At 39.1% G+C, this 14,296-nt stretch overlaps 1 protein-coding gene across 2 annotated transcripts in view; it reads right to left on the reverse strand.

Moving 5' to 3' along the window:
* The window catches only part of arhgef10la (Rho guanine nucleotide exchange factor (GEF) 10-like a), a 202,956-nt gene extending 191,780 nt beyond the window's left edge, over positions 1-11,176 (reverse strand). For both annotated transcript variants that reach the window (XM_079844412.1, XM_079844411.1), the window contains exon 1: positions 11,063-11,176. The gene's annotated coding sequence lies outside the window, so the exon portion shown is untranslated. The remainder of the gene's footprint in view (positions 1-11,062) is intronic.
* Between the last annotated feature and the right edge of the window lie 3,120 nt (positions 11,177-14,296).

Here is a 14,296-nt window from a genome sequence, read left to right on the forward strand (position 1 = left end):
GAAGACTTAGCATAGCCCACTGCTATGATTGGATAACAGTTTTGCATATTATAATGAGCTTCGGCTCCCCCATCAATACATGTGGGGAATTGTTTTGAAAACGTGTGGAAAAACAGCAACCAGAATGATTCGCCCACATGGCTCGCAATATGTCTTAATCAAACAAACACAATGATTTATCTCTCATCCACTCGCAATTAAGTGAAATGTTATTTTTTATTACTTGGCCCACCCGATCAGTGGATATAACCGCAAACCGCATCACTAACACACACACACACAAGCAACAAGCAACAACACCTCCAATACAAAGGATACTCCAGCCTGTGACAGCTTGGTAAGTTATTGTAAATTATGTTTAGTTAGACACGAACACATAATCAGTAGGTATCAAACGATCTGTAACAATGCAATACAGTCAAATTTTTTACTCACATAAGTGTGTTGCATCATTCCTGCCAGATCCAATATAGAAGGCACAGCATAGTTTTTTAAATCTCTTTCTGTCTGCAAATCCAGTCTCTTGTTTACAAATGAATCCACAGTGGAATGAAGCGAACAAACGCGCAGTCTTACCCATGTGAGCTGGAACTTCATTAAAAATAAAGTTCAACCATGCTAATATTGGAATCCGAATTAAGTTTATGGAGCATGTCTATTGCTTGGTAACTCAATCCGGTTTAGCTCCACGTATGCCTATGTTATTTATCTATAACATGTCAGGCGTGAGTCGGTGGGTGGGGCTACAGAGTTAGGCATTCGTCTTCTTCGGTTTAAGGAGGTGTTTCACTGCACTCTGAAGTCACAGGGAAGAACATTCGCAGATTGATCGTTTGCTGAGCCAGCTGTCAATAAAAGCTTTTCTTTGACTAACAAGGAAGTTTTCAGCTCCTAAACTTACAGGATATTCTTATATTACCATGACCTTTTATACATCGAAAGCTCAAGGAAAAGTTGATTCCTCAATTCATGACCCCTTTAATGATATTATTATTTACTGAATGTTTTCATGTTATCATAAAACGTTCTGAGTACAACATTCTTGAAACGTCCTTACGATGTAATTTGTTCTTAATGAATGTTCTCGTAATGTACAGTAATGTACAACGTTCATGGAACATTCTCGTTACATTGAGAAAAAACATTCTTAGAAAATAATTTCACAATAACACAGTTAGAATTTTCATTTTAAAGTGAACTAATCCTTTAATACATCAAAAACACTGGACGTTTTCAGAAATAACATTTTCATAACGTAATGGGAAGGTTAGCAAAACATTCTAAGATTTTTTTTTTTTGTTAGCTGGGTTTGCATGGAGGAACACTTATCTTTTTTCAAGCACATACAAACAAAAATGCTTAGACTTTATATTTTTAGAAAGTAGACCAAACTGGTTTGCTCAAGTAATACAGCTTTACGACTGATATTAAAAAAAAGTATGATGCAAACTGGCATTGACTGTGCAGTAAAGGCCAGTCTCAAATATACTCAAAACACAGAGCATAGATGTCCAAAACTACTGTCAGTTGTGCTCTATGGGGGGGGGGGGGGTGTCTCTAGAAGAAGTTCCATAGGAAAGACATTTCAAAAGTTGTTTTAGCAAAAAGATTAAATGAATAATTGGAGATTTAATATTTTGAAAGATTTCTCTTTCAAATTTGAGTAGGCCTAGACTTCAGGGAGTTCTATGTTTCATACCAAGTACCACCTCAGAAAATATTTTGCTCTCCAAGTACCACCATAATGACCAACATTAAACTACAGTAGCATGGTAGGCCTAACTATTCAGCTACATCTCTGCACAGTTAAAAAAACGAGGCAATTTATTCCTAATAAGAATTTATTGTTGTCAACCAACCTTTAACATTGTAAATACAGTTTGTATATTAACACTGCACTTTGCCTACATACAGGTTAATTATTTAATTAAAACTGTACTGTACTTTAATGTAAAAAAAAAAACAATGTGTTGCGTTTTAACCATAGACTATAGGTTTTAACATTAACATTAACATTACTTTATTTAGTGATTCCTCTGGGTACCACTAGAGGCAGCCTGAGTACCACAAGTGGTACTCGTACCAGACTTTGAGAACCACTGTCCTAATGAATAAACAATGTTTATGAATGGCATTATTGAGGATGTGTTGTCGTTCCAATTACTGTCTTTATCATGTATTATTTGTTGTTCCAGATGGAGTTGAACTGGAGGCTGTGGATTGATTATTTGATTTGTCTGTGTTGTCCTTGTTTAATGTTTCTATGTCTGTGTTGTGTCTAAGCACATGGCTCTGTCTTTGTTTGTGTTTGCCATGTGTTCCTCTTGTCCCACCTCCTTGTTTCCCTTTACCACGCCCCCTTGTTTAGTCCTTGTCTAGTAATCCTTGTTTTACTAATTGTGCTCACCTGATCCTCATGTGCTAATCCCTTTATATTGAGCTCCTTTCCCTCTTGTTTTTGCTGGTTTGTTGTATGTTTTCAGTGTTTGCTCGCTCATCATGTCAAGTCAGTTCTAGATTTAGCGTCTCCTATATTTCTAGCTTTGAATTTATTTATTTTAATTTTTTTCTTTGTTCCTGAATGTTAAGTCTAGTCAAGTTTCTATCTTTATTTTGCTCTAGTTTTCTCCAGGTTTTTTTTTTTGGTTTCTCTTGTTTTAATTCCCTTTTTCTAGCTCCAGTTGTATTTAGTTTATAATTTGTTTCTGGGGGGTATTCCAGAAAGCAGGTTGTGCCATACCTGGGTATGTTTAAGAGTAAGTAAGCAGATGACCTCAACTTTCCGTTCCAAAATCCGAGGTTACTTTCAGGGTAGCCTACGTAAGTAGCCATAGCAACTCACTCTCTGAACATAACCTGCTCCGGAGCAGGTTATGTTCCAGGGTTATTGTGCTTAAAAGGTTTTTTTTTTTGTTTTTTGTTTTTTTTATAATTAATATGGTTATTAAAATAAGCAAATTTGTTTCTTTTATATAATGTACAATATTATTTCTAAAGAATTATAACAAGATAATGTTTAAGTGTTATAAATTCAAATATATTATATTGTCGTCTTACACATGGCTCTGCATTCAATTAATTAGAATCAAATAAACAAAGTAATCCTTATGCTCCGTGAATAAAGATTACTTATTAAACTGAGACATTGAGAAATTATTGCATAACCACCAAATAGGTGGCGATGTGTACTAGGTAGGTTATGTATTTCGCCATTAAACAAAAAAGAGGAAGTAGAATGTCGTGCTTTTTCTTAAGCGTCTGTTTCCATGGTGAATTATGGATTCGTTGCTCTGAGACTTGTGTTAACTGGGAACATGCTCTGAGTTGTCTGAACTTACTCCCAGACTCGTTTTTGGAACCAGCATACCTCGAGTAAGCAATGTTTGGGTTAATCAACCGAGAGTTCAAGGTATGTGATGGTAAGTTAACCTTGCTTTCTGGAAGACCCCCCTGGTGTTCTAGTTTCGCCAGTTTTTACTGGTTTTCTTTCGCTGTCTTGAGTGTTGTCTTGTGTTAGTTCCTGCCTCCTCCCTGGGATTCCCTGCCTGCTGGTTCCTTCTGCCTGGTAGCTAGACTGGCTCTGAGTGTGTGAGCAGCAAGTAATGGATCTCTGCTTCATTGCGTCCTGCCCTGTCTTAACCTCTACCATCTACCTGGCCTGGTCAGTCCTCAGTGGACATGCTGTATCCTGGAGCTGGTTCCAGCAGTCACCCTCATCTGTCTGTTCCCTGTTGGCCCTGCTGTCACTCATCCACTACTACCTTGTGCCTTTTTGAACTGCCCTGTCAATAAATTGTCTTTTGTTCACTCTGCATCTGGGTCCTCTGTTTCAGAAGTCCTGACATCTGCCTAATTTGCCTAGCTTAAGTGACAGATTAATGTTTAACCCTATAAAAACCAAATGTACTGTGATATTGAATACAAGACCACATGTATTTGATCAATACCTTTCTGAAGATATATTCTGCCCCCTGGTGTCATTCCTAATATGCTCACCTCTGTGTCATGATGCACACATCTTCTGACAGCGACGTAACAGAAAATATGTTGTTACTTATATTTCAGGAAGAATATTAAAGGTGGGTTAAGTGTTATTTCAAAACTTCTTTAGAAATGTGACTCGGGCTGAGTACCATAACAAACTGATAGTCAATCAGCAGTAAGGGGTGAGTCTACTAATGACAGGGAAAAGAGCGTTCCGTGCACGTCATTATTCAAAAGACACGACACAGGACGGACATTAACTGAGCGATGGCAGATTATTAAAAACAAATGTGGAAGATGTCTGTGGAACAAAAGAAGGCTTGCGATCAGGCAAGAAGTATCAGCTTTCCAGTGCTGGAGCAGGAGTGAAGGCCGAGGTTGCTTTATTTTTTCTCGATAGGCGAGTAACATTGATTTAGTTTTGTTTCACAGAACTAATATATCGTCGCTGCCAGATGAAACTCACGTATGTCCAAAACGGTTACTTATCAGGAAGTGAAAAAAACACTGCATTTCAAAAGCAGTTGAATGTAGCGTTGTCATACTTGGTACGGCATCTTTACATGTAACCATATTCTTGCCAGTGTAATGATATAATCCACATTTGACCAAAATTTAGTTTAAATGGACATACGTGCCTATTTTACAGTAATGGTGGTCGATACGCGTTCTTCCGATCATTAATTAGAATGGCCAAGTCGCGTTTCATATTGACAGAGGAATACGTGCTGGACATTCTCAGCCTCTGGCAAGCGGTGATAGCAGTATGAGTGAGGCATGTTCTAGTGACAATCATGACAGTAGCATTACAGGCTATAATTTGATCAATTTGACTAAGAAAAAAAAAGTTTGAATCTTATCAATGAGACCGAGTTTATTTACATACTAGCAAGCAAACTAATCTGTGAAGAACTAGATTAGAACTAAACTGTGGAGAGCTTCAATGTCGTACTTTCGGCTATCCAGTGCTGAGCTTCGATGAAACTTCACGAGACCGGCGAGATGCTTCCACAGGGCGGGGAGATACGCCGCGTGATTGACAGCTTTGACACCAAATGGATATACGTGAAAATCAGATGACATGATTTCACAACTTTTCATTGGCCATTTAGATATGTGAAGCATACTGTATACGGAAATGAACCTGGACATTCAATCCGTCGAAAAATCTCAAAATCGGCAAAATGGACATACGTGGTTTTCATCGGACAGCGACGATATGCTGGATTTTTCTTGAATATGCTCGTGTGTCATGTTCGCTTGTTTGTCCATTTGCGATCGTATCGTCGTTCACTTCAGCTATGATAATTAACGTTACCCATTAATTTTCACACCGTATAAGCCTGGAGCATCTAAACCTCCTTACTGCCTGTTTCAAGCGTCAGCTTGTGTTTGAACAGTTAGATAGTATACTCCTAATATATGTTTGGTTCCTCTTTTCGTGATCGATATCCCTCTAATCTTGTCATAATTGTAATACGTTTGTTAGTTGGACTGTCATGCTCATGCTATCTAGTTGTTCATGAGAACTGTTTGTGTTTTTGGCATGGAAGTAATGACTTTTCATTGAACATTCGGCCTGGACTACCATAGTCGTTGCCTGGGTTACGCATGTGTGGGGCGGAGCTATCAGAATTGGGGCGTGTCTGTTTTGGTGATTTTAAATATCAACATCAGTTACCAGAAAGCACTTACCCCACCTTTAACTGGATTGAAGCAGCTTACATAGAGGGTATGAATTGACGTCACTTTCCCACCGGAACCGCCCCAACCCAGCCGGGACTAAGTGGCTAAAGAGCTGCTGCATGACTGGAGTTAATAGAGGAAACTGCGAAAACGTGAGGAAACAACCAATTATCAGTTTAAACTAAAGGTTGGACTCGATATAAGTGTTCCTTACAACTTGCAAAAGATCCAGTGATCCATGGATATTGACATGCAGTCAGGAATCGTGTTTCCTGACATTTATAGTATGTGCCTGATTTCGACGCCGGTAAAATACATAAAGTAAATTGAACGTTTGTGAACGTTTTATATAAATACAATATAGGTAGGTCTAAATCCAGGTGATCACTTACAGTGGGGAGAACAAGTATTTTACACAATGCCGATTTTGCAGGGTTGCCCACTTACAAAGCATGTAGAAGTCTGTAATTTTTATCATAGGTACTCTTCAACTGTGAGTAACGGAATCTAAAAAAAATGCAGAAAATCACATTGTATGATTTTTAAGTAATTAATTTGCATTTTATTCCATGACATAAGTATTTGATACATCAGAAAAGCAGAACCTAATATTTGGTACCGAAACCTTTGTTTGCAATTACAGAGATCATGCGTTTCCTGTAGTTCTTGACCAGGTTTGCACACACTGCAGCAGGGATTTTGGCCCACTCCTCCATACAGACTTTCTCCAGATCCTTCAGGTTTCGGGGCAATAATATGATTTAGGCCTACAATGCAGGATCCTGCTGTCATCGTTCTGCCCTGGCAGCCTTGTCTGTGTTGTCCGTGTTTAATGTTTCTATGTCTGTGTTGTGTCTAAGCACATGGCTCTGTCTTTGTTTGTGTTTGCCATGTGTTCCTCTTGTCCCACCTCCTTGTTTCCTGTTACAGACTTTCAGCTCCCTCCAAAGATTTTCTATTGGGTTCAGGTCTGGAGGCTGGCTAGGCCACTCCAGGACCTTGAGATGCTTCTTACGTAGCCACTCCTTAGTCGCCCTGGCTTTGTGTTTCCATCTTCAATGTTCTAATTGAGGGAAGGAGGTTGTTGGCCAAGATCTTGTGATACCCCCCATCCATCCTCCCCTCAATATGGTGGAGTCGTCCTGTCCCCTTTGCAGAAAAGCATCCCCAAAGAATGATGTTTCCACCTCCATGTTCACAGTTGGGATGGTGTTCTTGGGTTTGTACTCATCCTTCTTCTTTCTCCAAACACGGCGAGTGGAGTTTAGACCAAAAAGCTCTATTTTTGTCTCATCAGACCACATGACCTTCTCCCATTCCTCCTCTGTATGATCCAGATGGTCATTGGCAAACTTCAGACGTGCCTGGACATGCGCTGGCTTGAGCAGGCTTGACCTTGCGTGCGCTGCAGGATTTTAATCCATGACGCTGTAGTGTGTTACTAAGGGTTTTCTTTGAGACTGTGGTCCCAGCTCTCTTCAGGTCATTGACCAGGTCCTGCCGTGTAGTTCTGGGCTGATCCCTCACCTTCCTCATGATCATTGATGCCCCACGAGGTGAGATCTTGGATGGTGCCCCAGACCGAGGGAGATTGACCGTCATCTTGAACTTCTTCCATTTTCTAATAATTGCGCCAACAGTTGTTGCCTTCTCACCAAGCTGCTTGCCTATTGTCCTGTAGCCCATCCCAGCCTTGTGCAGGTCTAAAATTGTATCCCTGATGTCCTTACACAGCTCTCTGGTCTTGGCCATTGTGGAGAGGTTGGAGTCTGTTTGATTGAGTGTGTGGACAGGTATATATTATACAGGTAACGAGTTCAAACAGGTGCAGTTAATACAGGTAATGAGTGGAGAACAGGAGTGATTCTTAAAGAAAAACTAACAGGTCTGTGAGAGCCGGAATTCTTACTGATCGGTAGGTGATCAAATACTTATGTCATGCAATAAAATGCAAAATAATTATTTAAAAATCATATAATGTGATTTTCTGGATTTTTGTTTTAGATTCCGTCTCTCACAGTTGAAGTGTACCTATGAGAAAAATTACAGACTTCTACATGCTTTGTAAGTAGGAAAACCTGCAAAATCAGCAGCGTATCAAATACTTGTTCTCCCCACTGTATATCAATGTTATATATATAGTCCAGCCCTAAAACTTGTATAGTTTTGTCAGTGTTTATTTAAAAACATCAAATTAGGCAGAATATACAATGGTAAATATTTAATTGAGTTGTCAATACAATATATAACCAGTGTTGGGTAAAGTTACTTTGAAAAGTAATGCATTACAATATTGTGTTGCTCCCTTAAAAAGTAACTAATTGCGTTACTTATTTACTTTTTAAGAAAAGTAATGTGTTATGTTACTTTTGCGTAACTTTTTCTCACCTGGGCGGGGCTTTTTTTTTTTTTTACAAAAATGTTCTATTTTTGTGCAAATGTAAAGACTTTCACACCAAAATTGAAATGTAAGCCTCAGGCTGAAGAAATTGCAAAATCACGTGTGTATATTTGAGGATGCAGCTCAAACAAACCTTTCAGTCTATAAAAATATACCTCAGACTTCTTGTCAAATCTATTTGTACAGTCAATCCCGTTTTAGATGTTTTTTTGCGTTTTTCAAGGCATTCACGCTGAAACCAATACTGCCTCTCAGTCTTTCTGCCACTCAGTGGGCGTAACCGCAGCAACTTTGGCCGACTGTGACATCACGAGCATACCCTCTATTCACATTTAGTATAATTTTTCCCTGCAGTCTGCAACCCATTTTTGAGTCGGAAACCACCAGTTGACAACTACTGGTTCATGCTATAAAACCATGGAGGGGGCAGTGTATCAACACAAGGAGGAAACTTCCTTTTCCACTTCTTATCAGCGTCCCAAGTGTCCATCTCATGAAATAGCTGGAGTTATCGCAAGACAGCTCAGAGATATGCCATCTGTGATTCATACAGTTTGATGACATCATCCTTGCCCATTGAGTATTAAACCGGCACATGTGCTCAGGATTAATGAATACACTGCAAAATCTTCCAATGTGTCAAATTTTAAGAGTGAGTTGCTATGGTATGTGTATTTTTTGCACGTGTATATTATCTGCTTTTCAATTTTAGCTGACAGACAAAAGAAGCAGGATATTAACAATAACACCAGTGCATTCTGACTTGACGGCAGGTTCCATGGAAACAGCACCTTAACCTCCTATTTAAACAGTGGAATGGCTGTGTACACACCTCTACGTGTCCTCTATTGTCACAAACGCACATACTCAAAATGTGCTACCTCAGCAATAGCTGATTCTGCAGACCACATACAAGAATGCATTATTCATCCTTGGGTTTGTCTGTAAAGCACGTTTCTAAATTAACATGTTAAAGTTGGCATGGAATGAAAATTAACCTTATCTATTTTCTAAATGCGTGTTATAGATCTTGCTATGAACAATATATCCGTGCATATGTTTCTTTTTTTATTGTTTGACCTCATACTTGTGTCAAGTCACATTTATTTACATAGTGCTGGATATTTATACAACAGAGATTGTTCCAAAGCAGCTATATATATTAATAGATAATAGTGCCATTATCCAGCTCAATTTTGTTCTCATCCGATATAGTGTTAGAGCAGTTAAATCGATAATATTACTGAATATTAATTGTCTTTTAAAATGACATAACTGGACCTTCCAGTGAAAATGACAAACATCTCTTTAGTGCTGTATGCAGGACTCCAATCATTTAGTCTGCTTAAACTCAACCAGTTCAAGCTCATGTTCATTTGCCTTCACTTTTAAGAGCAATAGTCACATCTCAAAATCCAATCACCAACAATGCATAGAACCAAGTCCCTGCCCTAAATTGTGTCTTTTTCGATGTATAACTCGGAGTCCATTTCATTGTGACTTTAAAATAAAAAGCAGTGTGATGACTGAAGCAAGGAATTCCATTGGCCACCTGTTAATAATGATGCCAAAACACGTTATAGCCATAAAACTCACTACAAAGAGAGTCATGTAACAGGCTTTTGTTCATTCAGATTGTTCATTCAAGAATGATGTGGTTTGGCATGCACAGATTCAAAAGATTTGTTCAATTCTGCCTTTACATCTATTGAAACAAACACATAAAAAGCACAAGCTCCTCTTTCAACTTCTGAACATACAGTACAGTATAGTGTTTCATTTCTCTCATGCTGTTGTGCAATATGTTCTCAGAAAGAGCAGAGGTCTTCATACAACAGCTTTCACTTTCTGAAGACTTTCTTAGTTACTCACACGCCTCAAATTCTCGCTAACATTTGGATGGAGCACCCTCCACCCAATATCCAGTATCACATCCGCTAGGAGGCCCCTGCAATCGTACATACGCCTTTGTCATCCCAGAGGGCCCAAAAGCCCCAGCTGTGTCCCTTCGAATTGGAGAGACCGCTAACAGGGTATGTTTGTACTGCAGCTCTCTCTTTCGGACATGCATGGACTGCTAATGACGCTGAACTGTCATAGAGAGAAAAGGAGGGAAACAGAACACTGCCCATTTTTAAACCATCTAAATCTGGAAATGCAAAGGGAAGTCAGTGATAGTTGACTGGCAGCTAGACGCAGATTAGGAGTTTCAGGATTGTGAGGCCTCTCAGTATTACACAAAGTGTGTGATTGTGGATCTTACATTGGAATTAGTCCATTAAAAAAAAATCTGCTCTAATTTTGTCTGTGGTTGTACGACAATTCCTGGTTTCCGTTTACCACCTCAGAGTTGCATATGTGTTTGAAGTTCTGCTGGTTAAGACTGGGTTGAGGGGATAGTTCACCCCAAAAAAAACATACCATCATTTACTCACCCTTGTGTTGTTCCAAACCTGTAAAATTTTTATTCCTCTGTTAAATTTTTATTTTATTTTATTAAAAATGTATCAGCACTCGACCCAACTGACTTCCAATGAAATATTTTTTTAAATATCATCGTTTGTGTTCCAATGTCAAAATGTCATTTTTTAATTCAGTGTGATACATTTCACAAAGAATTACAAAGAAATGACAAGCAATTCCTGAATGGTTTCTATGCCAAATATTTTTCAGGGCAGGTTTTGGAGCGGCATAAAGGTGAGTAAATGATGACAGAAATTTCATTTTTTGCTTTAACTATTGCTTTAACTGTCTGTGAGAGGGTCTCTTTGGGTTGAGTGAGTTTTGAAAGATCCCTCTGTTCCCTAGTGAGCCACTGAAAGTATGAAGAGTGCATACCCTCCTCTTCTGTATTCTCTTCTCCCACCCCCACAAAAAAGACCCCTTTTCATGGTGCCCATGCCTTTGTTGCATGAACGGGGAGCAAACTTAAGAGTGTTAGTGTGTGAGAGAAAATGTTAGATTGACAGACCAATAAACAGAACAACTCACCTTTTTGTCCTCAGTAGTACTACCACAGGAAAGCTTCAGCACCTCCCAAGAGTGACTTTAATCCCAACAACCTCCCATGCACTTCCTGCTATAAAATCAGCTGTCTCCTTGAACACATCCTCATCCTCTGTTTATCCGCTGCTGTCGGACTGAGGCCTCTGAGAGGGCGGCAAATAATGCTGTTTACTTTCCCACAGGCAGCAAGTTCCCGACTCTGCGCACTAACCGCTCCACTCCTCCAGGCTGAATGACCCTCCCTCTTCTCCCAGCCTCTGTCACTCCCGTCTTTTCTTTCGCTCCTTCCCTCCCCTGCTGTTGGACAGTTAGGCTCTTCTGAACAAGCATAATAGCTGTTAAGCTCCACCAATGGCTGAGCTGCCAGCCGACTTGTCGTCCAATTAAAGTCAAGTTAGATCAGCAAGGGGCAGGGTCTAGAAGGGAAAAACGGAGTGAGAGAAGCCTGGAGAAGGAGGGAGGGAGAGAGAGAGAGAGAGAAAGAGAGACAGGGATTACAGTATCTCCAAGCTGGCCAAAAGTGGAATAAATAGTCAGTCCTTCCAGAAAAATGCGGCTTTTTTGTGATTGTTGCGGGCAAAAATCCTTGATTATACGGCACGTTTTCTTAAAAAATGCCATGGAAAATGCGGGATTTTTATGCAATAAAAAAAAAGCACTACATCACAGAAAGTGCTGGGAATATTTAAGTTCTCATCTTGTTTTATTGAAGAACTTAATAAACACATGGCTCAAATTTACAAAACATTGAGACAAATTGAGTTACAAAAATATCACTACAGTGACTACAATAACTTTATGAAGCGACGAGAATAGTTTTTGTGCACAAAAAAAAACTAAATAACGACTTATATAGTGATGACCGATTTAAAAAACAGCATCATGAAGCTTCAAAGCGTTATGAATCAGCGAGTCGATTCATGATTCGGATCGCGTGTCAAACTGCTGAAATACGTGACTTTGGCGATCCAAACCGCTGAATCTACTCACTGATTCATAACGCTTCGAAGCTTCATGATGCTTTTTTTGAAATCGGTCAACACACCGAGAAACTGCTTTGTGCGGTCTTTTGCTGTTATTTTTGTTGGCAAATGGGAATTTGTGTGCTTCATCATGGTTTCACCGATATCTATGATTTCACCATGGGGTTTGCAGCTTTTCGATGACGTTCACGTCGGGTAATTACGTCACTTTAAAACGTTCCCATGGCATTAGGGGGAAATGGCAGCTCTTGTGTGAAGTAAACAAACATTTTTCAACTTTCTGATGCGGGGGAAAATGCGGGGATTATGAAATCATGCTAGCCCCGCATATTTTGCACGCGGAAATAGGCAATTTACGCTGCGAAAGTGCGGCGTATTTGAAAAAATGCGGCCCCCGCATAAATATGCGGACTTTGGCTGATTATGCATTAAATCATGCGATCGCATAATCGCGTTTTTCTGGAGGGACTGATAGTATTAGCCAATTTGGTGATCATTCAGTATTGTGCAATAATGGCATTAGAAGCATTCCACGTTAATTGATATTTGTCAGTTTCAAGGATACATTATTTATTGTACATGCAGTGGGTAAAACACATTTCTACCCTTCTATACATTTCTATGTCAATTATATAAAAATACACATTTTAACCACAGTCCCTACAATTGTATCAATGACCAAGAAATCAGCTCTTCTAGCAGTCATATTGCATACTTCAGACTTTAATGTGAGGGCATGCATTTATAATGCAAAGTCCCTCTTCTAGAACACACTTCATGTGGAAAAAAATGCTAACACATAAACAAAAAAAACCTTTGAATACATTTTGAAATATTTTTAAAACCTGCCACTTTTACCACAATTCTGTAAAAATGTGAGAATGGTAAAAACCTTACTGGAGAGGAAAGTTTGGACACCAATGGGAGAGTGTGTCCAAATTTTTGACTGGTTCTGTACTATAATATACACATAAAGAATATTGGCTGATATATCGATATCAGACCTTTTTTACTCCCTAAATCAGTACCGGCCCCCTAAAACCTATATCGGTCGGGCTCTAGTAAACATTATGAAATCAGATATTGAAATCTGATCACAGGAGATGCGTTTGAGATGCACGTAAACAGATCACCTGAAACAGGTCTTGATACCAGGTATAAACAGGGCATATAATGGTACCCTCATAAGAAACCCAACTCAATTCTGAGTGAACTTTTCTATAGGAATGTTGATGTGAAGACGTCACATCTGAATGGCATCACTAAAAGGAGGTGTCTGGATGGGGCCAGTCACCATGTTCATTATCCCAAAAATTATCATATACGCAGTATTTATTCATTTTATTTTCATAAATGTATCATTTATTGAATCTAGCTATTTGACTCATTGAAGTCAGATTAATCACCCCTGAGTCAGACATGCTGACACCTCAAGCAGAGTATTGACATCTCTGTAATAAAAGATGTCCATTCAGCAGAATACAAAAGTATAAGCTGACGAGGGTCTCATTTGAACACAGTTGTCACCACAGGAAAGCTCACAGGAATAGTCCTGCCAGATTTTTCTGTTGGCATGTATTTCCTCATAACAAATCGGAACTAAAATTACTAGTGCACTTTGCTCTAGTTTTTAAACAATTTCAATAAAGACAAAAATATCTGTATTTTCACATCCTGATTTCCCCCTACTCCGATGTAAGAGTAGAGACCCCGTCCATAACTGCTGATGATCTGCCCTTTTAACATAGACACACGCCTGAGTGAGAAGCACAGAGACCGCCATTTCTGTTTCCTCTCTGTATCAGCTAGCTAGAGTATTACAATGTCTGCGCCAAAAAAAACATTACAAATGTTCTGTTGGTGTCTGTACCAACGAACATACGAGTCTCCTTTGACTCCGGTTAAATTTCATTTTTGAAGGAAATGTTCCGAAGAATGTCGGTAAAATGTTATATATTTGCGCGAATCATTTTACGCATGACTGCTTCACCAATGCGGGTACTACAACACTGAATTTGCGAAAAAATTGTTTCTGAAGGATGGGTCAATATCCACTTTGTGCTCTAACTTCATATCCAGAACAAGTAGGGATGGCACTTCATATTTTGTGAATGTTTGCAAATTTTATTTCTGAATGAGCTTTCTAGAATGCTGTACAGCTAATATGGCTAAAGTTATCACTATAGTATTCAGCTTAGTTTTTTTCCGAAAACGCTCACCGGCATAATTCATAAAC

The sequence above is a fragment of the Gobio gobio genome, assembly GCF_949357685.1.
Source record: "Gobio gobio genome assembly, chromosome: 19".
Taxonomy (NCBI): Eukaryota; Metazoa; Chordata; class Actinopteri; order Cypriniformes; family Gobionidae; genus Gobio; species Gobio gobio.